This window comes from Cyrtonyx montezumae, unplaced genomic scaffold (assembly GCF_038088225.1).
Source record: "Cyrtonyx montezumae isolate F1298 unplaced genomic scaffold, pur_monq_1.0 scaffold_4, whole genome shotgun sequence".
Lineage (NCBI taxonomy): Eukaryota > Metazoa > Chordata > Aves > Galliformes > Odontophoridae > Cyrtonyx > Cyrtonyx montezumae.
The window spans coordinates 9,335,680-9,362,143 of record NW_027072045.1 but is presented as its reverse complement, the minus strand read 5'-3'; the positions used below and the strand labels follow the sequence as shown (position 1 = coordinate 9,362,143).

At 41.7% G+C, this 26,464-nt stretch overlaps 1 protein-coding gene across 3 annotated transcripts in view; it reads left to right on the top strand.

Moving 5' to 3' along the window:
• Positions 1–371: 371 nt before the first annotated feature.
• Positions 372–26,464, top strand: part of ADD3 (adducin 3) — an 87,818-nt gene continuing 61,725 nt past the window's right edge. The window contains exon 1 of one of the 3 annotated variants that reach the window (XM_065746747.1): positions 372–448. The gene's annotated coding sequence lies outside the window, so the exon portion shown is untranslated. The remainder of the gene's footprint in view (positions 449–26,464) is intronic. The other 2 variants (XM_065746750.1, XM_065746748.1) reach the window with 2 other exon arrangements.

Here is a 26,464-nt window from a genome sequence, read left to right as displayed (position 1 = left end):
TGCACACGCACACACGCACGTATTCTGCCTCCTTTCCGCCTGGGAGCCTTCCCCCGCGCTGCTGCAGCCGCTGCTCCCCCCACCACGGATCCCGCTCCGCTCCATCGGCAGCGAGGGCGGCGAGAGCAACAATGGAGGGCGGCGGGCGGGGCGTCAGCACAGCCACCTCCTCCTCTTCGCTTTATTATTTATTTTTTTTCTTTCCTTTCTCTTTCCCTCTCTCCTCCTCCTCTTCGCGGCCCCCCAAACTTGGCCGAGCGGCGCTGGGGGCAGGGCGCGCCCGCGGGCAGATAGCAGCGGAGGGGAGGAGCCCAGGTGTCCCTTCCTGCCACTTCGTTCCTCCCCCTCCTGCCCCCGGCCCTCCCCTCCGCCCCTCCCCGCCCGCCGCGGTGCTGGGCTCCCGCGCCCGCCGCCGCCGGAGGGATGGAGTGAGGCGCGGGGCTCCGAGGTAACGCCGCGCGGCTCCGCCGCTCCTCGGGGCGGGGAGGGGAAAGCGAGAGCCGAGGCACCGGGCTGGGGGCTCGAGAAAATGTCTCCTGGTTCCGCGCGGAGTGGGGGGGGGGGAGGCGGTGCGGGGCTGCCCCAAGATGTCCGCTCCCCCCGCTGCTTCTCGGGGGTGAAGTTTGCGGCCGCGCGGCCCGGCGTGCTGAGCGTGGAAGCGTGTGTGTGAGTGTGAGTGTGTGTGTGTGTGTGTGTGAGCGCGCATCCCGGCTGCGGGCGCACAAAGGCCGTACCGCTGTACCGCCGCGGAGCCGCCCGGCGCGGTCGCTGCGGGTTGCGGCGTTTCCCGTCCGCGCTGCCCGGAGCGCTGCCGGCCGCTCCGTCCCTCCCCGGGCGCGGCGCCCCGCGGTTGTGTTGGGGGTGGATCTCCGGGTGCTGCAATGCTGTCTTTTCACCTCAGCGCCGATCTGAAATAGCGCGCGCCTCCGTGCAGAAATCGCTAACGCAGTGCGATGTTGGAAGTGGTTGTAAGGATGGAGCGGCTCGGGGATATCACGAGACGCGAGGTGCGGAGAACGACTTAAAAATTCAGCTCCACCTCTGCCGTTTGCCGGGGATCCCATTCCCAAGCGCACGTTTTCTGGGTGCTGCTCAGAGGCAGCGCCCCAACAGCTGTGGCCAACATCTGGCCCCGTGCCGCTCTGCACTCTGCTCCCGGTGCCGTGCAGCTTCAGGAACCGCTCTGTGTCCTGCGTTCGTTGTGTGTTGCTATATGTTTGCGTACGTGAGGGGAAAATTCGGTATTTATGCCTTTGACTTCAGTGAGAAGGGTTGCGAGGGGCCTTGGGGAGTTTGCTCCCTATTGAGTTTGCGGACTGGTCTCTAATATTAAACTCACTCTGCGTTTTTATAAGTGTGTCTGTAAATTGGTGCTCAACTCAATCCAGCAAATTGACAGCATCTGTGTTACCGGCCGGTGTGACTGCAGTTCGTTACAGGTGGGTTGAGCCCCAATCTGCTGCTTTGTGTCCACCAGCAGCCCCAGAGCACGTTGAGGGTGGTGATGTGGTCCTAAGCAGAGGGAACAGCGTAGGGCTATGCCTCAGCTGGGTGGAGCTCATTGATTGGGGAGCTGAGTTTTAAAATTGATAGATAAAATGAATAGCAAAAAATGATTGCCAGATGGTTATAAAAGACTCCATGTTTGGATTTGCTGGATGACTCTCGGGCAGGATGAGCTGTAACTGCAGTCAGCTTTGGTACCAGAGGAGTGAAGTTGATAAATGTTACCCCAGACTTCGGGCTTTGCTGTGGTTGGAGAGACTTTGGGTTGTGTGGATGCCTCCTGAGCTGGGCATGATGTATGGGGTGGGCATGGGGTCTGGGAGCGGCCCTATTCCTCTGTAGGGATGGCGGGCGCTCTTTGAGTAAGGAGAGTGTGAGCTCCTGAGCTCTGTGCATGCTCACTACTAGCTGATACCAGTTTTAGCTTTACAAGTCTGCGTGTTCTCAGCTTTACAGGATTGCATATCATTTTGTAGAATAAGACATAGCTGATACTTAGTTTTCACTGGGGGAATGCGAAACCCGAAGCAGGGAGGGACTCAGGGTTCTCAGTGTAGGGCTCAGTGCATGCAGCAATGGCTGAGCAGCCCGTCGTCCTTGGCCAATAGATGGAGTGCTGCTGTGCTCCAGGACCTTCGGGGGTGCAGCGCTGCCTTGGCTAAATCACTCATTATTCTCCACTCTTGCCTGAGGACCAACGCAGCTGGCCTTTTATTTAAGGAAACGATTTTGGGGGTGATACGTCTCTAGTGCTTCTGGCGTGGCTGGGATCCAGTGGGGCCAGGCAAATGGTAGGGACTCATTGACAGGGTGGGATGGAATGGGCTGGATCCTGACTCTGCTGGGCTCACCCCCACTGCACATGGTGCTGGAGGTGAGCGTGGGGTAGTCTTATTACAATTCTTGCTGCAGGTCAGACCTGCAGCTAGGCTTCCTCCCAGACTGCTTTGCAGGGATGGCATTGGTATTAGAGTGCTTAAAAAAAAAAAAAAAGAAAAGCATAGAAAATAACCTGTGTGACCTTCAGCTGATACACAAAGTTGCCTTTGCTAGCTTGAACAGGAGAAACAAACATTTCTTTAAGAAATATCCTGTAACTAGTGGCCATAGCAAATTCAGGCTGTTATTTCTCTTGTAAGTCAATTTTGCAATCTCTTAATGCTGTTATTTCAAAAATGGAGTAGGTCATCGTTTTGGTATTGACTCAGAATGCAATCTATATTATTTGGTAGCATTAACTTTCTGTTACATCACAGGCTTCTCTGCAAGGTTTGCTCTGGAATGCTGGTTGCTGTATTGGGAAGGAACTGGTAGTGTTGCTTTGGTGGTGGTTCTCAGTGGGCAGTGTCTTTCATGAAGCATTTTCTTGGTACATGAAGATGAATTAAAAACAACTTGACTCTTAGGGAACACGCAGTCACTTATTCATTGTGCGTTCATGTTAAACTTGGTGTCAAGCAGATCTGTTTCCTTTATTCACTTTGGGGCCACTGGCGTGGGGAAGCACTTTTGTGCAAGATAACAGAATTCACTGTATACATCACAAATCAGAATTCGAGATCTTTCTTTTCAAGTTGTCCTGGCATGAATGTAGTTGCATGATGGATAGTTCTTGGTCTGGATTAGTATTAAGACAAACCAATGTTGAACTGCATTAATAAATTTGGTCAGGTATGAAAGTATCTGGGTTGAAAGAAAGTTATAATTGACTACATTGGGGAGGTTTGTCACTTCAAAATAATCAGTAAACTGGAAAAATATTTTGTATTAAGAAGTTGAGATTTTCTTGGGATTCCTTGCAAAGCTTCTGAAAGAAGGACCCTTAATTTGATTGTGATGTTGGTTTTTTTTACCCTGCGTCTTCACAGTTCAGTCTGTGATGTAGGTAACTGCTTTGTCAAGGCTGGGAGTATAAAATTCATTATTATATTTAAAGTCGTTCAAATGGTAGTAATGTAAACTGTTTTGCAGGGATGCAATCAGCTGGTACAAAGTGCTAATTAAGGCACCATAATAGCCTCATTCACTGTTCTAGTCTTCACCTGCTATCTTGGCTGGGAAGAAACTCTTTTGTTGCCTTATATTGTTTAACGTGTTAAATTCCTAGGGGCTTCAGAGCAGCAGGGAGCTTCTGGGTGAGCTAGCAGGCTGAGGGCAAGGTCAGTAAATGGGCAAGCAGCTCCATAGCTCCTCACCTTGTTCGCTTGACCTGCAGCAGTGAGCACCTGGTGGAATGCCCTTCCCCTCATGCAGTTGGCATGCACTGAAAGTATTCTCCAGCTGAGGAACTGCAGTTAAGGTACTATCAGGTTGCTACTTGCTGCTCCTCTTCTTGTCGCAGTGCTGCCTTGCAGGAATCCTTAGCACAGTATGGTGGTTGCAGTGGCGGGAGCTTCAGCTGTGAGCTGTGTTGGACAAAGCAAGAGGATGCTGTTGAATTACAGCGAAAACTTGTGTTTGTTATTTTAATCTACAGACACAATGACTCGTTTTAAGACTCTTTATTGTTGCAATATTTAATTGTATTATCACAAAGTCATAGGATGGTTTAGGTTAGAAGGGACCTCTAGAGGTCATCTGCTCAAGCGTGGCCACTGGGAGCAGGTTCCCTAGGAAAGCAACACATTTTTATTATTATTTTTGAAGAGAATAATCTTTGTTATGCATGTCACCTGTAGCAATTACACTGAGTGTGACGTTCTCAAAGGAGCATCAGATCTCCATTTTCTTATGTATGCAGGCGTGTGGTCAGTGTCAGGTCTGGCTGCAAGGTGCATGGCAGCAGCAAAACCTTCCTGTGCTGGATGATAAATACAGAGCAAAGCAGAGAGCCTTGCTTTTTGGATAAAGATCATCTTACTTGTGCAATGCATTAAAAACAATAATGACAAAATACAACTCAAAATATTTATATTTTCCCCTCCAAACATAGACTCACCTGGGGTGAAGAAAGGCACTATTTTTTGTCAGTTCTTGATCTAACTCTGTGGAAAACATTTGGTGCTGAGGTTCACTGTGTGACCCAAATAAATTAATTTTAGGTCAATGGAAATTACAGCTTGGCTCCTGTTAAGATTTGTCTGCTGGGGGTTTTCACCTCCTCCAGTTCTTCTCCTGCCACTGGGATTGGTCTTAGCTCCATGTCCCAGCTCTTCCCCCGTTCCCCATCAGACCCCAGGCAAAGGACAACCACAGGCAGGATGGTCTGAGTCTTTGGGTGAAGTCTGTTGGCCAACCTCCTGCTCTGTTCTCCAAATGTGGGCTGGGTGAGGACAGCCTGCAGGACGCCTTTGAGGCCACGCGTTGATGCCTCGGCCTTTCAGAAAGTGCCCAGTTCAGGTGTGCAGCTCAGGAGCTAACAGCAACATCTCACCCATGTTTTAGTCTTTATAAATTTATAAACAAAAAGCTCTATGCTTAAAGATTCATTAAGGTCACAGAGTCAAGTATTCGAAAGCTAGATATTGCTTTCCAAAGAAAATATCTTGGATTTAAACATGAAAATTAAGCTATAGCATTGGAAAGCATACTCATGAGTCCTCTTGTCAGGAAGAGTAGGAGTATTTTGGCTCAGATGCTGCACATCTAGCAGATACTTAGCAGAGGCAACCTTCAGCCTGGAAGATGAAAATACGGAAAAATAAGCCAAAATATGAAATTGAAAATAGACTTTAGAGGTGGAAACAGTGGATGATACCTGGAGGAGCATCTAGCTCTGTGTGGAGCTCACCGGTGACACGCCATTGGTGATATGGCAAAAACCTGTGGTTTTTCCAACACAAATAAACAGTCATTTCCCTGAGTGCTTATGAATTGCATGGTCACTTCTCCTGGATCCTGGACAACGCTGAAATGGGAGTGAAACATGATTTAAGCCAGTTTTTTCTCTGGTGTACCTTCAATACACCAACCATTGCTATGTGTAGGACTACCTACTGTATTTGCTGTGCACCCTAAAATCTCCTAACTCATTGCTAGAATGCTCAAATTTCATTTTGAGATTTCATGGCGTAATAACCTGAGGAGGAAAAGATTATGTATTCTTTTGTGGCTTTTTTTTTCCAGATGTGTTTATTTTCAATTTTCATGGTGTTTATGAAATTTAGAGTGCAAGAAGCTTTTTTGTATATCAGATAAACAGCTGTCACTCCTTTGTTAACTGAATACAATGTTAGCCCTTGTGATTTAGTATTGCTCCCATAATAAATGAATAACTAGTCAACTATTTCTCTTATTGTGATAAAATTGTGGCAGTGCCCACAGGCCCGTCGTCATGTTTCAGGTGTTGATTGCATATGAGGATGGATATTAATTAGAGGTGTCTTAAGTCTTTGTAATGTTCATGGTTAACCTATGGAATTTAGGCTTTGAATGACAGCTTGCTTTAAATTCATCCTTGTCTAAAAGTATATACAAAGTCAAAACTCTTCTTGAGATTCAAAACAGTTAATTTATTTTCTGGCCCAGCTGTTGGGCAAGAAGGCAGAAAGCTGAGATATTTATGGTCTTCAACTCATTCACTAAATGGAAGTTAGCTCCTAGGGCAAATTGTGTATTTTCATTCCAAGGGCTTCGTAATTTACTTCTTCCTAAAATTCTCAGTGTTACAAAAGGATCTGAGTATACACGATTGGTTTTTTGGTTTTTTTTCCGTTCACATGAATGGACATAATACTGAATACAAATTAGATTTCTTGTTGGCATGCTGATTGTTATAGGTTGAATATTCAGAGCTGTGTAGCTGGCTTGGCATTCAGGGACACGTGCTCTGTGCTAAGTGGCTGAGGACTGCAGGGACACAGCTGGGGCACCTGGCAGACACTACTCACTGTGTGTGCATGGCTTGGAATTGAGCACTCATCTGCTAAGATGAAGTGTCCGAGCTGGATCTTTCAATAAAATTTTCATAAATATTTTCATTGCAAAGGCTTAGTCCTGAGTGGCTGGGGAAGAGGAAGGAAGTTGTGAGACACGTTTCAGTGGTAGGTGGTGCAATGATTTCTGAAGTAAAGTAAGTGCAACCAGCACAGCTCATTTTATAGGGTTGGCTTGTTCATTATCAAAATCATGTACCTAGTATTGCACAAAAAAGATCTTTAATTAAAAAAGTGAACAGTAACCCAGCACAAGGAAACCCAACAGTCCCAGTGGTCTGGCAGTCGGGTTTTCCCCCTCCTTTTCTTCTCCCTTTCAAACTTTGTTTAAATAATCTTGTGCTAAGAGATTGAATACATCTGTACAGCGAAAGAATGAGTGAGCTCTGTGCCCAAAACCAGGTTAGTTTATAAAAAAAATTTATATGCCTTGAAATGAATCCAGGGAGCTTCCAAGTTGAAGCACGTGAACTCTAGACAATGCGCTTTAACTTTATAAAACATTTAAGCTGGAAAAGAGCAGAGGTGCATGGAGAAGTCACCCTTTGGTGACAGAGGGGCAGTGGGTTCCCTGTTTGTGTCAAATGTTTCCCTGTGAGCCAAGGGCTTGGGGGAAATTTGCAATGCTGCTTCCACACCAGGTGCTAGTGTGTGTGCTTGCTGTCCCCTTGGTGCAAGTTTGTTCAACTTTGCTGTTTCTAAACAACAGTGTAACTTTTCATGCCCTAAGGCAACTCCTCCATAAGGCTAACTGGCTAAGGCTGCTCAGTTCTTCTCAGCTGTGCCTTAAGCATGAGAATCTCTGAGTGCCTGGATCAAGATGCCATCTCCACCTTCAGCAGCCACATGGAGTGTGCGGTGTGCTGTGATGTTGTCTGCCAGAACTGTGTCCTCCAGCAAGGGCAGTCAGCCCCTCAGTCCTACGCCTTGTGAAATCTTTGAGCTGCAAAGGATGCCAGATCTTCCCTCAGTTGGCAGGCACATGCGATGTGATCTGAGCCAAGGGAAGGGAGCGCTCAGAGAGCTTGCTCAGTGCTTGGGGGCAGAGGTGGGAGCTGCTCCAGCCCCATAGGCTCTGCTCATCCAGACCCAGGTGAGCTCCCACAGCTGGAAATGAGACTGCCTGTACATACCTGTGGTGTGCATGTGGGCAGAAACCTTTCCAGAGGAAAGGACTCTGTGGGTGCCCAGAAGACAATGAAGCGTAGTGGTCTCATTGTTTCCAGTTTTGAATTTGGAGATCCTATCTCTCTGATGGAATAATTCACCATGTTTCCTTGTTGAAATGGTCTCTTTTAGTGTTTAAAAAAATAATAATTCAGATATATTGCTTCCTTTCATAAGGTTGGATAATACTCTGCATAAGACTCTCTACTGTCTGTGAAATTATGACTAAAATGACCTAGCTCAAGTTGGGAGGAAAAATAACAGTCTTATTTATAACCTGGGCTAGTCTTTAACAAGAAAAAATAGCATGAGGTATGCCATGTAATGGGAGAGCCTGCCTGCTATCAAACATGCTGCAAATGTATAGTAACAGGTATTGTAGGCAGTAAATTTATCTTTGTATGAGAAACCTGATGTTGCTGCTGTTCCCAGGGGGTGAGTTGAGTTGGGCTGTTAGCGAGACCCAGCTAACAGAGCTTTGCTTGTAACGTGCATGCAGATGGGATGGTTCTGCACAGAAGGGTGACCTTTGCTGTATTTTGGTTTCAGATTTCACAGGGACCCATTTCAAAGTTTTTAGCTTCAATCCACACCCTGCTGGTGGTGAGCTATAAAACTCCCTTTGAAGGAAGTTTCTTAAAAAAAAAAAAAAAAGATTTAAAAAAAACCCCTGCCCTTTATTGCCTTAATAAAGTTAGATAAAGGTCATTTGTTTATTCCATGTGTAATAATATGCTGCTGCTGCTGTTATTTGTCAGTATAACTGATGGTTCAAAGATGAAATGAAAGCTGCAGAATTACCAGCTATAATGTGTAAATGTGTAATGTAAGTAATTCTTTTTTATGACTCTTTAGTTTATTAGTTAACTTGAACAATGTGTACTGGCATACGCTTATGCTGCGGAGACTGTTGTGGGTGATGTGGTGTAATGAAATGTCCTCCCTACAAGGTTATTTCACCTTCTTTCTAAACTTTTCTTGGTTATTCTCACAGCCTCTCTAAAAACAATTTAAGGAAATAAATAAAGCCATGTAAATGTTGTTTGTAGATAGCTCAGAATGAAAGAAGCCTTCAGGCTTTGGGATAAGAGGTGGCAGCTCCAGTACTTCCATAATCTGTAGGGAAAAGGCCTTGTTTGAAGGGATGCTCTTTGGGTTGAAGGCAACGTTTTGGAGAAACTACACAGACTTCAAAATTATTTTAATTAAAACCTCCTTGTCCACTGTTTATTTTGGCATTTCTTAAGAGGCTCAAAAATGTGTCAGAACCTTCCAAGTTTTGAAAAGCCATTCCTGTTATTTGATATTTTGGAGAGTTTTCTATCCTGGATGCTGGATTTGAAGAATGAAGGTGTCATGTAGGGGAGGAAAAGAAGAAAAATGGGGATAACCGAAGTGGGACTTGCCAATGTAACTAGTTCACAGAATGTGGAGGAGTGAAAAAGCTGACAGAGGTGCAGGAATAAGTGTTGAAGCATGTCTACTTGTTTTATTATCCTTAGACTATATCATGCAGTTATGTCTATTAGGCATATATCAGTGCTCACCTAACTTAATAACTGCAAGGAGGGGGCTGTACAGAGTGTGTGTGTGTGCAGACAGATGAAAGGTGTCCCTGCAAGTTCAGGTATTTCCCATTCTGCATTAAGTCCTTGAATTCAGCTTGCTGTTGGAGTCGGACCAACTGACTGCCCTGGTCTGCAGGTGTTAGTGTAGAGGAGGGACCTGGGCTCAGTGCTTGGGATGGTGTGCTTTCTGTTAACAACTTTGTCTTGTCTGCAGCCTTTCTGTACAGCACAAAATGTCATAGCTAATTTTTCTGTTGTAAATTAAAAAGGTTTCCCTATTGAGCAGTGTGTAACAGAGCCAAAAAATAAGATGTGCAATATTTCATGGTTATTAACGAGAAGCTGAGGCTAAACATTGCCACAGTAAGACTTCACTGCATCAGGTAGACCAAGATGTCTTGGTCTCTTATGTTAATGATCTAGAATTTGTAGACTGAAGTGCTTTTTGGAGAGAAAGGATGGGGTTGGGCTTGGTTCTGGTAATGAACTTGTGGCTGTAAGACAACTTTATACCTGAAGAAGTAACCATTGCATTGAGGGGAACTACAAATAGGCAGGTTTAGCACCAACCAGTTGCTTCCCAAAGCACCCCACTATCAAAACTTGTGGTCTCCTTACATGATTTGAAAACAGCGTTGGTTGTCTTCTCCTTCCATCCAGGTTTTCAGCAGTTAAATGATGTGTAAGAAAACCTAGTGTTACTACTAACAAATTTGGCACTAAAATTGTTTTAATAAATTTAATGCTGACTTTCCAAAGGCAGAAAGCTGTTTGCTGTGAAGTTGACTGAAACTGTTCCAGTTCATCTCTGCAGGTGGTGAATGATAGGCATTCACACTGTGCATAGCCATCCTGTAGATAGCTCCATGTCCTTCAGTGGGGTGTCCTTGCTTTTTCCTGTGCCTTTTTTTCCTATTTATTTTCTTTTCCCTCTCCTAACTGCAACATAGTGTTATCTTCAGAAGTTTGTGCTTTTTTTGGTTGGTGTGATGCACAGGCTTCAGTGCAGATACTTAAGAAGTCTTATCAAAGTAATACTGGCTCAGTCAGACTAAAGATGCTTTAGCTAAATAGACTATGGCTGTGTTTAAAAATAACAGCCCTGGCTGTGTCAGCGTGCTGGCCGACCTGGTTTCGATGTGGGGTGAATCAGAAGAGTGAGGCTGAATTTTCCTGAATTTTCGCTGTGATTTGCCTGAAGACTCAGCATTACACTGAACACCATTTAAATGCACAGATCCTGAGTTTAGTACCTCTGCCTCTCACTTACATCAGAGCTGCAGTGCCTGCATGCCCGAGTTCAGGCACAGTCCTCTGGGTTTGGGTTCTTGGCCCTTTTCTGGAGAGGGAAAGTGGTGCGAGCACCCCCCTGAACCACGTCACTGCATCCCATGTAAGCTCATGCAAAAAAAAAAACAACACATTTTTTGAAAATACAGCATGTATCTGATGTTTATTTCATCTTCTTGTGGTCCTGTGGGGGTTTTATTTATTTATTTTTCCCTTCTTGGCAAGGAAGACAGCATTACATTCCCGTACCAAGAGGAAGGATATTAAGCTAACTCATAAAGAGATTTATTATCAAATGTAGTTTTTCATTTTGTCCTCCGGAATACATATATATATATATATATAGAGAGAGAGAGAGAGAGAGAGAGTAAACCATACCCAGATTACCAGCTTCATTCATGCAGCTTTTGTATCAAGTTCGGATGCTGTCTTTGTTAAGTTATGGCTCCTTAGGGTTTTCTGCTACAGAGATTTCTTCAGTCAGGGGAAATGAGGGTATAATAAAGAGGATCCAAGGACCGGACGTAATGATTCTATATAATTGAAACAAACAATGCCAGATTTGGCTGATGCTGGTTTTCCATCTTTTTTTTTTTTTTATTCTCAGTTGCTCATTTTGCTTTTAGTAGAGTTTAAAACTGAAGGAGCTTGAATGTTTGAAGTAACTGAAAGAACAAGAGCAGACAATTCGGGCAGTGTGTGCCATCACTGTATCCTGTCTGTATGCATTTACCATGAATTTTGGCTTACTCAGGAAGCCCCTTTGATTCAAATGCCACTGGAGCTGTAAATTCAGCAGGAGGCAGTCAGAGTTTTGGAAGGGCTGTGACTGCAGCCACTGTGACTGACCTGGGTGCGTAGCATTGCTCCAGTGCTGCCTGGCGAGGAGCAGTGCTGCTCCCAACAGAGAGTACCCAGTGCTGCTAATGCTGGCCTTCACCTGTTCTCTCTGTTGTAAATTGATTTTACTTGTAATCGGATTAAATGGGGATAGAATGGTCACAGCATAATTTGGGAAGAAATTTAAGTATTGGCATTGACACAAACTAATAAATAATGATGGTAATGCTGCTGAAGTCAGAGCTGTAGGTATCTCTAATGTCCTCTTTGATTTGTTTCTTTTAAAGTGTCATGATGGTATTTCTCCCCATTTTTATTCTCCGTAACCTGTTGTGTCTTTGCATGTTGCATTCAGGTACAACTTTCTTATATTCAACACAAAAATGTTTCTTTTCGCCTTCTATTTCTGCACACGCTTTCAAGTTCCTTATTAATTTCTTGATTCATAGAAATCCAGAACAGCCTCTCCTAATGCTTTTCTTAGGATCATGGAATCATTGAAGTTTGAAAAGAGCTCCAAGAGCCCTAAGTCCAACTTCACCATAGCTGACCATGTCCTTCAGTGCCACACACCCACTGTTCTTGAACACCCCTGGGAGTGGTGACTTCCCTCTCCCTGAGTAGCATGTGCCCATGCATCACCACTGTTTCAGATAAATTGTTGCTAATATCCAACCTTTTCCTCACACTCTGTTTCAGCTACACAACTGAACTCCTTTTCTAAGCTTATTTCCTTACTGCCTATGTTAGAAGCAGCTTTCTGCTAAAGCAAAAGCCTTTACAGTGTGCAATAATATTGTGCTTTGGAAGATGCAAACTGGACACAGCAAAATGCTGTGTGTGATTTGAGATGAGCACTTGCAGTACACTACTGCAATGGATTATAGTTCTGTGCAGTGAATGCAGCGTTTTTAGCAGTTCCTCTTTTCTTTCCCCTTGTACCATATATATGTACAACACAAAGAGATTCTTGATGAAAAAAGAAGCTGACAGAAAGGTTAAAACTGCACATCGCTTCAAGGATAAACTTCTGGAAATATTTCTGTGGACTGCAGCAATGGGTGTTACATAAGAGAGAAGAAAAGCTTGCCCTGAAGTGCCTAAACTGTCAAAGCATTTGTAAAAGTAGGGTCTGTCTGTCTGTACTAGTTACTAGAACATCCAGATCAGTACTTCAGGATGAGTATGGGTGCATGAAAAGTCCTGGTCACCTGCAGGTAGCTGTGGGGTACCCCTGCTGTGCAACTCAGTGAAAGGGGGAATGTTACAGCTGACATGCTCACATTACTCAGTTACATAGCAACTCAGCTTCCTGGGCAGTCTGAGTGTGTATTTAGCACTTGAGGTTCTGATATCTCATTTGTTTTTGTTTTGTTTTTTCAGCATAGTAGCACAGACCTGCTGAAGTGTGCAGTTGTTCAACTTACAAAGTTCTGTCTTTGCACGTCTCACATCAAATATGCCAGGGTTGTGTTATAGCACCTCATGATGCTTGTGGGCTTTGCACTGGGTACAGCTCCTCTGCTGGAGCTGTGGCATCCCCCCGGCTTCCTTTCCGAAGGCAGAGGAAGGCAGGAACTGTTTGGCTTCCTCCTCAGTCACGTCCCTTGTTTGAGCTGCCTTCTGGAGAGCTCCGTTGATGGTGGAAGCCCTAAAATGAGGCAAGGCAAACCCAGGCTTAGCTGGCTAATTGGGGTGCCCCATTAGGGCAGTGTGACACCCTCATGTTGCTTTGCCTACACACACCCCAGTGGGATCCCAACTCTGGGTCCTCCCAGCTCTACGTGAACAGCACAAGTCTGCGTAGTTCTCAGCTTGTGATTTAGATTGCTCTAATATTTAATTAATCCATCTGCATATTGGCTTAACCTATGGAAAGACTCAGGCTGTGAGGTTTTTTTTTTAATTAACTTCTTAATATAAGCTGTGCAAATGCTGCAGTGTTATCCTTTGCTATTTAGGATGTTTGAAGCCCTCAGTGATGTGACAGCTGCTGGCTGGGAACAGCCCATAGTGTGAAACTGATGGCATCCAGTAAACGAAAGGGATTTTGCTGTTGACTTCAGTGTGGCCAGAATCCACCTGGAGGTGTTGGGTTCCTAAATGGTTCAGTTTATTTGTGTTTCCTCTTAAGAAAATAAATCCTTATGTGTTTCTCCTAGCCCCCATCCATAGGTCAATTTCAGAACTGGGTACAAATATTCTGTTTTTCCTTTTATGTTTGAAGAAGAAGCTTTGTTAGCAAGGCTTCTGCTACCAGTGGTGATTAAGTTACGATACCTGGGTGGGCTTCTGTTTTTCAGTGAGGAGGTAGCATTGAAGTTTGCTGGAAGTAGTCTTCTGTGCTGCCCACCTGCATACCCACCCCAGTCCCCTTGGAAGAGCTCAGAGGCAAATAACAGTGATATTTTTGTGTTTCCAAATTATCTGATTGAGAGGGCTTTCAAACTGAAGCTCCATCCATATTACCTTGCATTGTGTTTCCTTGGTCAAAAATCCAACTTATCCCCACTTTAATTTTGTTTTTCAACTGTTTTTGTCATTTCATGTGACTTCTTAAATACACTTACTGAAAAAAATGGTTTAGGTTGATCAAATACTTTAATGAGGAATGCAGATGCTAAGAAATGGCAGTGTTTTCTGAAAGAGTTACAGCTATATTTTTCAGATATTCAACCAAGAGGTAATATGGGGACGGGGACTATTTTCTTTTCAGTTGTTAATTTAAGTGATGCCAGTGGTGGTTACTTAACCTTATTTCAAGTTCTGTAATTCCTATGGTAAATACATCACCAACACAATAACCTCAGTAACTATGAACCACTTTGGCGTTTTTACTAATTTAATTTTGTATGAAAATGAATGTAGAGTGAGAATAAAATGATTATATAGGGAGATTTCTCTTCAGCATTGTATTCAATACTCATATGAATTTGTTTGATCCAGCTCAGCAGTGCACTTGTAACAGTGCTGTTCTTAAATACTTCAAAACCAGTGCAAACCTTCTGGTTTTACATGGGGGATGATAGTCAGGCTTCCTGTGCTGCTTCTGTCCTGTTTTGAGGAGAGAATGAGTTGGAATAAAACTTCTGTGAGCTAAGGTAAGAGTATTTTATCAGTACACTTGGAAGATCCAAGTTCTTCTGTGGAACTTATTGATTTTCAACTTAAAAATTACTTACTATTCCTATTATTTTTGTTGATTGTATTCTTATCAGCATAAAAAGTTATTTTCTGCACAGTGCTTGAACACACTGATTTTTGCCATATAATTTGAGTTAGCTTGCCAAGAGCTATTGAGAGATTTTAAATGTCATTACTGATCTAAAACTTAGGTATGAATCAGAAAAATTCCTGTTTAACTCGAAGTGGTACAAATATTTGATTGAAGCCTCTTTGTTTCTCCACTTATGTAAGTGGAGTTACAGTAACCATTTATGTACCTCTGAAAATAAGCTCGTGAGTTGGGGCGGTGCTAGGGAAGTAGTTAGTGAAGAAGCTCAGTCCAAACTTAGTTTTTGTCTGGCAGGTTTTTCTTTTCTCAGCTGATGCAGGAAGGGACTGCTGCAAAGCAGTGTTTCCTAAGCAACGTGTTCAGTTTTTGCATAGGTAAGGGTACACTTGAATTGCTTTAGTGATGTAATTGTGAAAAGGTGGGGGTGTTTTAACGTTCTAGTTCTAGAAAACTTTGTGTAAGAAGAGAGTTGGAGAAAAGATAGAAGACAAGTTAAATGATTACATATAGAGAGAATTTTCCCTTAAACACTGGGTTCAGCATGTAGGCCACATCTGTAATCGTGTTTTTAGAAATGAGTCCATATTAAATGGACTCATTGCCAACAGCATCTGGTTGCACTTTATGTACGTGTTTTCTTTTATAAAGAAAGCAAACCATATGACATAACCCCAGTCAGATAAAAATGATTGTTTATAATACTTTGCTTATTTATATAGCACCACAAGATGAAATATGTCTTCATCATAAAAACTTCACAACACACTACAGAGGTGGGCAGATGACATCTGCATTCCCAGATGAATGGTTTGGTGTAATGTGGATAACAAGCTCTGCTTAAAGGAACATAAATTTAGGAGCTGAATTGATAATTGAATGTGAGCTTTATAATTTCAGAAGCCTTCGCAGGACATCCCTTAGGTGCTGTAGTGGTGCTGCAGTACTGATGATGTGTCTCTGAAACATTGCGTGGAGTCTATGCAACGACAAAATCTTGAAGGCTGTGCCTTTGTGGATAAGTAGCAACCCTCAATGCAGATTGAAGCTAAGAGTTGAGTTTGAAGGCAGAGATAATGCTTTAATAGAATAGACTGCACAGCAATTGTTGGCATGAGTTGCTCAAACTAATTCAGCAGGTTGGTCTTTAATGATAATCAGTAAATGGCTTCTTCAGAGAAACACCATATCTCTGTGGGACTTGTGAAGAGCCCATTTAGGCTTGGTTTAGAGAGCAGCAGAAAGAAAATAACTGGAAATTCAGTAACAAAAATGACAATGAGCTGCAAGCACCCCCAAAGCAGGAGGAAGATATGGTGTGGGATTTCTCTCACTGTAGTATGCTACAGCATATCTCAACAACGCGTGGATGAAGGAGTTTTTAGCTGGGTATGGATGATTGCAATACCAGAACAGAATAGGAATGTAAATATTGTGGTTATTAGAGCCATTAAAATAAACAATCCTAATTAACAGAGCTAAATATGACTTAATTTACTTAATGTGATTAACAAAATACATATTACTTTTTTTTTTATTTTTTTAGTTGCTAGGCTGGAAGGTTTTAGCCAAGCACAAGCTTTTGCTGTGCATGATGACCCTGTAAAAACTTTTGGGACTCTCTCCAGCTGGCAGCGTGGCACTGCTGAACAGATGTGGCTGGTCTCTGGAGAGCTGCTCTGTACTGCTGGCTTTATTAATTCCTGATGTTCATATTGATTTGTGGGTCCAAACAAATGTAAATAGTCTCTCATGGAAGTGGCATAATGTGTGAGTTCCTGCTGGTCTCTTCCTGATATGTCAAGGATACGTTCTGGTTGGTCTAAAATAGGTCTTCCCAGGTCTCAGTTGTTGTTTGTACATGTGCGTGCTTCACAGTTTTTTGGCTTCGTGTTCTATTCTTGGTGATTCATAGAGCATCAAAATACACAGAAACTGTTCTCAACACTTTTCAGGCTTATCATCTGGAGAAGTCTACAATACTGCTTTTTTTACGGGAAGCAAGTGGGAGAGCTGGAGGAGCATTTGAGTTTTCTGAAAGTGCCCGTGGTTACTGAGGGACAGTTATCTTCTCAGAAGAGAGTTCTTCAAAATATTTAGTAACTAAAAACTTGAGTTTAAAAGGGAGTGAATTTTCCTGCGATAAGAGCAGATGGTGTTGAAAAAGCAATTGAAAATTTGTGCTGATGGACTTGAGTTTGATTTCTCCTCCAATATAATTTTAATCCATGGAAGATAGGCGGTAGGATGTTAGGGTTAGTATGGACAATGGAACTCAAATCACAAGGGACACCTTTTTTGTTCGGCTGGGGAAGAGTACAGTTGGGTGACCCACAAAGGTGTCCTATACAGAACACCCATTAATGTATTGTTGTCAAAGTACTGAAGTAAAATTTTCTTACACTCATCAAATTTAAGAGGAAAATTAAAATGCTTTAGGAGTACTTTGGAGAGATTGATCACATGCAGTTTCAGACAATGTTCTGATTCCTGCTGGAGGATGAGATGGATTATGGATTCCCTTCTTCATCCACTTGTTACTGTAACCAAAGCCTTGCATTAATGCACATTACTGACCTCATCCCAAGAAATGTGCAATGCAAGCCAAGTTCTGATATAATTCAGGGAAAACATTGATTTAAATACTTAGTGGAAACAGATGTTTGAGAGGTTCTTGCGGGTATGTTAAACTTAAGAATAAATAAATAAATAAAAACGAAAATCTTTTAATCTTGAGCTGTAATTATGTCAGTTGGCTGTTTATACCTTTCCAGTCCTTGATCTCTGAGGCTGTGCTTTACTGATGCTGGCTTTGGTAATTCCTCCAAGGGAAACTCTTGTTGGTCAGATACTCAATTGAGATTGAGACCACCCAACAGTCATTGAATTGCCATCATGGAAATATGTATGTTTTCATTTAGCATAAACATAATGCCTTCCTGTATCTAAGAATGAGAATAATCTTATTTAAAAAAAAAAGTTGGAGGGGGAATGTTATAATAGGAAACTTAAGCACATGACAACACTTTGGGAAGCCTATAGGTTGATGCTTAACAAAGAGCTAACTCAAAGATGCTATGATATTACAGCATGCAATTCATAACTTTGTCAACAGTTCTGATTGTTTCTGTAAAATGATCCAATCCTGTGCATTCTTTAGAATAGAAATAGGAAAAATGGAAAGACGAAAGCTGTGGAAAGAGTGGATGTCCAGGAAGACTATAAGGGAAGGATCTAGAGGGTGTGTTAAGTCGCATGTTGACTTAATGCAATGTTACAGTGGATGGGTTTTCTGTTTAACTAGGTAACAAGCCTCTGTTTGCATTTCCCAGCCCAATCTGAATAGGCAAATACTGCTATTAATTGAAGAAAGAAAAATGTAGATAAAACCTTAGGATTAGACCAGAATCAGTAAAAAAAATATTCAGCAGTCAGAGTCAAGTCAGAATAGTAAATTAATTCTACTGTACTGTTGCTCCTTCAAGTAACTGAATTTGATGTACAAGTTTTTAAAACACTGCCATATTAATAGTAACAACTGTTTTGTTTCTGTGGTACATCAGTTTCAGGAGTGGAAGCGAGCGATTTGCAAAGATAAGTAAAGGACTTGTGTAAATTCACTGAGATGCAGATAGTCAGGAAATGTTATGCTTCTGAAGAGCTATTTTATTTTAGACCCAAACTCGATCAGTCATGTTGACCTCTGACATACATCTTGTGCAGCTTTACATCACCGCTTCATGTCATGCTCTGTTGGATCAGTGCGTGTTTTCCTTCTTCAATAATTTCTGTTGAAGGGATCGAAGTGTGTACAATAAATTCTGGTAGGTGAAGTTCAGGATCCTTTTAGAAGATGACCTCTGAGAGTTGGGGAGGACTGTATGACTTAACTAGATTTTGGAGGTGGGAGGGGATCTTGAAAGCAAATACCACCTTTCTTCAGGGAAGAATGTATAAAATTAAATAGCATCCTTTTCAAGCAGCAATAATGTGTATTTATATTATTCTTACTCTACACTTGAATGCCATTTTGACTTACAGTTTTGAAGGAGGAAAAATAATTCCTTCCCAAATGGGCTTTGTGAAAATTATTCTGGAGGAGCCTGGGGAAGTGAGTCAGCTTAAATAAGCTGCAAATAATGTTCTGTCTCATAACTGAATGAGAAAAAAAAACAAAACAAAAAAAAAAACCTTTATTTCTGATGGGGAAGGAAAGGTTAACTGATCACGTTCTTTTACCCTAATAACTTAACATATGTGTAATATTCTTGAAAATTTATACTGCAGTGTTCCAACCAATTTGGAGTTGGGATTAAGGGATTTGGACAATAATGTGTGTATTGTGAAATGCAGTCTCTTCCTGAGTCAAAACATAAGAATTTCCTTTAGCTTTTGGTGGCAAAATAAATTGAACTAGTTGAGTAATTTTCTGAAGCTTCGTGCTGTCCAGGCATTCATCAAAATAGGGATTTGTCTTCTGAATGTAAGTAAATTTGGGTATTAATCTTGTTTACTTTTTCTATAAATTGATTGTACCTCTTATGCAGTTTCAGAGGTTCTGTTTTTGTTTTTTTTTTTCCTTCTCTTTTGGAAAACTGGAATCTCTATGGTGAATGACAAACAAGAATTGCATCAGCTAGACTTTATAATTGCTTTTGCAGCAGCATTTGACAGGATCTGTCTTTTTTCTCAGCTTGGTGATATCAACCAGACAAAACTGTATAGCAGTATTTTCATTGACTGACCCTAGATCTATTACAATTATCTATCACTTAAATTGTGCATTTACTTTCCTGTATTATATTTATTAGCATTTCCTCAAAACTTAAATTTAGCATAATTTCAATGTGAAATTTAGTTATCTTTTGTACTTCTTACATGTGGCAGTTCATAGAAACTGAACCTTGAGAATGGACAGGAAAAAAGACTTCTGTTCCAGACAGCAGATAGACAATCTTGTTACTATTATAGTTGCGATTAACTACTGGCATCTTATAGACACTGAAGTTCTTTGTGTTCTTTCCCAGCCAGTACCTGGAATTTCTTCAGTTGTAGATTGGTCTTATTAAAAAGCATAATAACACTGTCTTGAAACATGTTTTGATGTGCGCAGAAATTTGTTTTGTACCATAGGTAATAGTGGGATTTTTCAGTGCCAGGTACTGAGGGCAGCTGTCGTTCCTTCTGCCTCTTTGCATTTGCCATCCTGGGTGCTCTGATCTGCTGGTATCTCCCCTTCCTTTCATCTCTCAGTAGCTGCCTGTAAAGTAGTTGTTGTGTAAGGCATGATATGAAACAAAGAAAATCCTTCCTGCTAAACATGCCTGCATTGGATGCTAGGTCTCCTCCACAAGGCAAAAGTGAGGAAGTTAGCTGCTCATTGTGAGTGTTCCTTCCATACTCCAAAGCAACAAGTGCTCCTCATCAGGGGAATTTTTGTGTGGTCTTCCTTTATGGATGTGTTCAATATGGAAAACATTTGCTGTTTTCTTGAACAACAGTTCAAGCTTCTAGTATTTTTTATCAAGGCAATGAATGACACTGTTATTCTGCTTGAGGAAATTTAATCATTCACACCTACTGGAACATCGAGTAGGGTACGTTTAAAGGAAAGACTTCGAAACTTAGCAGGGAAAAATGCTAAATATGTATGCCTGTGTATCTCTCTATATAGTAATCTACTACTGAGTACAGAGATGTCCTTAAAGAAATGTTCTTTCCAGTGACAGGTTCAAAGTTATTTGACCTTCTCACATTGTGTTTACAGCTAAAACCATCATTCTACTTAAGATTCAGAATGATGCATGTGACAGGTCATTCTTTGAATTATTCATTGTATGTAATTAAGCATTTACTTTCCTTCCCTTTCAGAGTATCTGTTTTGGGGTTTATTTGAAGTAATAGTGATCTGTGCACTTTAATACAGCATTTGCGTAATTAATTTGAAAGGTTGCTTGAAAGGATTTATTTTGAGGATTTTGTGCCTCAAACACGTTCCACTGACTTTCAGATAAAGATAGGCAATGAAATACAGTCTGCATTGGGATTGAGTAAGAAAATATCCTGGCCTATGATAACATAGCCAGGATTTCAGGAGCTGTAAATCCCTGGGCTGCTGGAACCCCTCCTGCTGGCCAGAACCCTCCCCCTGCCCCCTTGAGTTCTTCAGAAGAAATATTTTCTGCCTCGCTCGTGAAAAATGTGCTGTCCCTCTGTGAAAGTGGAACTGTGAGGCTGGGCCTATGGACAGGCTCCCCATTCTTTTTGCCTTGCCTTGATCGCATGGGTGTGCCCACGACACTGATGGTCCAACACCTTGTCTGCTGCCAGTCTGCTTCTGCGGGATGCTCAGCATTCAATACCTTCATCACTTTGGAGGGATTTTGCTTCATGTGGTTTCGGCAGCCAGTGTGGCTCAAAAGCAAAATTCCCTCAGATTCTATCAGATTTCCATAGAAGCTAATTTCATGCCGTAGCTGCAGACTGGTAGTAAAGTGTTTTGCATCCTTTCTGTTAGAAACGCATATAAGCAAGGTGATGCACAGAGTGCAATTATATTAACCCCTGTTTCCTTGCAGACACGGCACTGAATCCTCTCTTACTGATCATTTTCCAACTCAGATCCTTTAAAGAACAGAGTGAGCTATGCTGTGATTGCCTTTCATTTGATAAAGCTGTGAGAAGTTGTCATTGCTTGCAATAAAGCATTTTTAATAGGTTGCATGGAATGTCCAGCTCATTTCTCAAGAAAAGGCAATTCACTCATTTAATGGATGAAAGCCTGTGTCTTCACTTCAAAAGGAAAAAAAATACTACATATTCTAGAGAAAATTTAAACAGCTTGAAAACAAACAAGGGGGAGAGAAAGTCCTTGTTAGTGGAAATATTGCTCAACTGGTAACAGATCTCCTGGGGTTTTGTTTCTGATAAATAATATGACAGTGCTTCCCAAAAGTAGAGCTGAGTTGCATCTTCGCTGTCTTTCAGATGATTTTAATGACAAAACATGTTTATTCATGCTGATGATCCTTTGTGGGTTTTGGAGATGGGGAAGGAAAAACTAGGAAGGGATAAAGTCGAATCAGTTGAGAAATTGGAAAGAGCAACGGAAAGGAGGCAGAATATTTAGGTATTTCTTTAATGGGGCATTAAGGCCTATCTCCATAGACAGGGTTTCTTCCTCTGCTCTGTTCCTTTAATTCTGGTTCAAGCATTTGTGGGATGCAAAATTACTTTCTCCTTTGCCTTATTTTATTTATAGTGGTATTTTGGTGAATTGTTTCAGTAGTTATGTTTGACATGGACGTGCTGAGTTACATTTTTCATTCATTGTTATCTTGAGGCTGTGCATTTCCTACTCTAATGAATTTATTGTGGTGTGCAGCCTCCTGCATGTTTGCAATTGAACACCTACTCCCTGGTATTCCAGAAGAGCCATTGAAGAGATGAGGAAATACTTGACCTGGTCATTAACAATCATTATGCCTCGGAAGGCTCACTTCTTTGAATTATGTTTGGAGGTTCAATTAGAAAATAAACAACAGCAAATTGTTCTCTTTATGTAGTCATCTCTGGAGAAGCTGTTTCCTTTTAAGTATGTATTCCCTCATGTATGTTATGGTAGAGTTCTACATGAGCGCTTTTCCCTTGTCACAGCTATTAAATTAGCTCAGTGCATTAAATTTTCAGATGAATCAGATGTTTGGGTAAGGCATCACAAAGCATCGAGAACCTTCAGTTCCCAATTAAAATCTATCTGCCCATCACATGTTGCTGATGGCATTCAGGAATTTTGTCTGTAACAAAGGCACCAATCTGGCTTTCATTGAAACCTCCTGCAGATTTCTGGTCCGTGTCAGGAGGGGTAGAGGAAAGTGGCAGGATAGATTTTACTGACAGTGGGCTACTTTTGGTAGAAAAAGGTAATGTCCTTTGAAAAATAGGCTTATAAAACAAGAATTATACAGCAGCACAGCACCAGATAAAAGTCAGTGTCCATCAGATGTTGGTGTCCCTGGCTGCCTGGTGGTTGGGACAAAAGCGTGACAGCAGGCACAGGAGCTGTGCTCTGCAGAAAGAACAGTTACAGAGGGGGCCCTCACAATAAGTAGGATTATAAACACACGTGTTGTTCCATGTTCCTTTTAAAACTCGTTTCTGATCTTATTTTGGCAGTGGCTGGTTTCATTTGTGAAACTGTCACTTTCACTAAATAAATGCTTTGGTACAAGTGTCACAGTTCTGCTCTGTTACATGGGAGATTTAGTGCTGTTCGTATGGGCTGCTGTGAATTGGGGGTGAACGCCAAAGGGAAAAGAAGCAAATTTCTCCTCTCACAAAAACAGCAGCAATGGGAAATGGTGAATGAAGAACTTGTGTGACCCTGGTAGAGCTCACAAGAAAGATTGTGAGAGCTCCCCAGAGGGCATAATAACTTTCTGAGAAAATAAGAATTTAGAAAATAACCATGCAGACATGACAGGAAGATAGTAAGGAGTTGTCTTTGTTCATGAGCAAATTTAACTTCTTAGTAAAGTAAATACAGTCCAGATGGCTGGAAAGTACACGATGCTCCCAGGGGTTAGGGTGGAGGTTGGATGAATTAAGCTCTGTGGAAGTCAGAGGTGAATAAGTGAGAGATGAAAACGCAGATAAAGAAGGTTTCTTCTTCTTTATTTATTTATCTTCCATTTCTTTTCTTTTCAAAGTGAAGTACAGTTGATTTCTATTCTTCCCAAGGTTTGGGGCTGGACTGAGCTTTTCATAATAGTGATTGAATGAGTGTATAAAGAGGAAAAGTTTCTGTTGATAAGTAAGAATAAAGAAAATTGATAGAACTTGGTATGGTTTTGTGTTTTTAGCGATGGAGGTGGTCAGTTATGAACAAATAACTTCACCTTCCAAGTACAGCTTGTTTAAACAAAATATGGGGTTCTGTACTTCACAGCTGAGGACGAAGATCTGATAGTTATTATCTTTGTAACAGCACTGTTGTTATGAATCTAGCTATGACTTTATCCAGAAATTATTACTGGAAGTATGTAGCACCAAACATTGTAAGTTTATATTGTGAGATTTGTTCCGATTGTCGGTCACCAGGCACGCAGGCTGTGCTGCACACTACTTGGAGTGTAGGAAAAGAACTCCTTCCAGCCTTTAGCTGCAGGGCTTCCTTTTTCCTTCCACTTCTCTCTTTTTGTTTGGGGTGTGGTAGGAGGCAAGTTTTGACAGCCTCTGAAGATGTGAAATCACAGTAACCTTGCTGGAATTGCTCAGTAATAATGTTGCCTAAGTACAATGAGAGTCAACTTCCACATCAGAGCTAGAGGAGAAATGTGCATGCTGGAGCAGGTGTGGAGTTGCTGTAGATGTGATGATTTAGAAATAAAGACAGACGTAGTGTGGAAGGAAAAAGGTGAGATTAGAGAGGAATCAGTGGCTGCCTAGGTGGTCCAAGTATCTAGCTAGCAAGGATGGCTTCTAGGTAAGAACATTCTGAGTGGGCATTTCTTGAAGTAGAATGACTAAGTTTGCAAAAACAATGACAGGAAACCTAGAGTGATAACGTGCTGAATCTTACTGATACCTTTTAGTTTACTCTAGGAAACAGTATATTTACAATTCCCAGGCCTATCAGATCATAATCAAAGTAACGTTCATAGGCAATTCTCATACCAAGAGCATGCATGGCAATGACAGGAGAGGGCTGATGAAGTTGTGAGTGCAGGGGACTGCGTTCAAAGCAGCAAAGGAGCTGTGAAGGGTGGAGGGCAGGATTTCTCAATGCCTCTAGCACTCTTACATTTTTGAATGCCTGTGTATTGCTGAGAGTAGGGTCTTGGAAACCACTCAGTGGGAGTGGTTGGCTTCTGGTGAGAAGCCAAGAATGATTTTTAAAATGTGGAGCACAGCGTATTAGTAGATGAAATCTTATGGTGGTAATGAAATTTTAGCAAAAGGTAATGAGTTGGAGTTGTCAACAAAAGACTGGTAGAAGATGAGGCTCAGTCTCAAGGGCAAGAAGAAAGCAGGAAACCTGTAACAGCAGAAGATGAGGAGTCATGCCAGGATTTCACATTACTGTTTCTTTTGTAAAAAAGAGTCTAAGGTAGAGAGAATTATTTTTCCAATAGAGATTTAAAAATCTGAAGAATCTGAATACCACAGTATGCATAGCTTGCGGCAAAGAAAGCAGGGAAAATTCACGTTAGCATGCAAGGTAGGTAGGCAAAAGCATTAGATAGCAGTTGGAAAATGCCAAGTGGCTTTTTGGTGATGATTACACAAACCTTGGGCATAACTGGAAACCTACTTTGTATTGCGTGTAGCCTTGATGCTTGCTTTTTATTTTTTCATGATTAAGGATGACAGAACACAGTCCAGTCCACGTCTCCTTGACAAACTTTTCAAAGCTGGACTTAGCACTTGTCTGTCTTGAAATGCCCATCACCAAAAGAGATGCAGTATACTTATGAATATGAATGAGAACAACTTGACAAACTCCAGTCTTAGTCACAAGTTCTCCTCGTTTCAAGGGAATCAAGAGGCAGAGAAATGCAATACTCAAGTGATTTTTCCCAAGTCCGGGTAGGGCTGCAGAGCTTTGCCTGATGTCCAGACTCCTAAGCCCATTCAGATAACTTCTGAAACTTCAATTTTCAACTACTTGGATTGCTTTTATGTGAAATAAATTTAATTTAAGTAATAATGCTGCTCTTAAAATATCCTATCTGAAAAGATTTTTATGTACTTGCTTAAGAACTGCTGATAATTGAAATGTATTCCAGACTGATGCTGTATTCTCCACATCACTGAATTGTTGAGCATTGAGCCAGATGACCAAGGGTAATGAAGTAACAAGTAAGCTATAAACAATAAGGTAAATCTGAATTAGCATCTTATTTTCATATGTATTTAGTTCAGCCAGTATTCATAATTAGAGCCTTTTAAAAATTCTTGAATAGCTTTGATTTGTTGCATTTATCTAAAATCAAGCCCTGCTTCCTCATTAATACCAAAGCTGCAACTGATGGCAGTGAAATTTCAGCCTGAGCAGCAATGTTACATAGGCTCTGCTCTATAGCTTCTTGTTTTTCCAAACATGCATTTATGTGCAGCAATGGTAGAAAAAAGCCCAAACCAAACAGCAAACTGTGCATTTTAATCAAAACCAGCAAATCGTTTCTGGCATAAATTGATAATGCTCTGTTCCAATTGTGGAAATATATTGCATATCCTAAATACTGCCCTGCCTTACAAACTGCATAGTTTGGGTAGTCAAAGCACAGGGTATTTCTCTGTATAGCATCATTGGTAAGGTTAAATTGAAAAGCTTTTAGTGTTTGTTTTCCTCTAGGATGCTGACGGTAATTAAACTAAAAAAAGAATAGCTTTTGAGTCCTCTTATAAATCTCAGCACAGACTTTGGCATATCAACTATTCTTTTATTTTGCTATCTAGCAATAACTAGAAAAATATTTTTTTGCTACACTATTTTGTCATTATGCCAAGCTGCTTCTTTGTATTCTTTATGTTTTGATCTTCAGCAACATCTAAAAAGGATTTGTTTGTAACTTTAGAAAAGATGAATTATCCAAGAGCAGGGGCCTTTTTGGTAGCTTAGGGTAGCACACACTTAGTCTCAGTAATATCTTTGAAGTTCATTTCTGTAGAGTATTTGGATCGTGTGAGCAGTGAAATGCCTGGCGGAAGCTGAGAGCAGCCTGCTGGCCATGAGGGCTTTATGTAATCCCAGTATGTTCACCTCTTACGCTCCTGGCAGAGGACTGGATTTAGTGTTTTTATTCCTTCCCTGAAGACCAAAGGTGATTCCATAAAAGAAGCACTCCCTTTCCCCAGCTGTAATTCCTACAGAAGGCCACGTTTGGTGTTGTCACATGGAGATGTCTTCCCTGGCCCTGTAGGCTGCGTGGGAGGTCAGAACCATATCCCAGCCTCCTTTCTGAGGAGCATGGAGCATTTTTTCC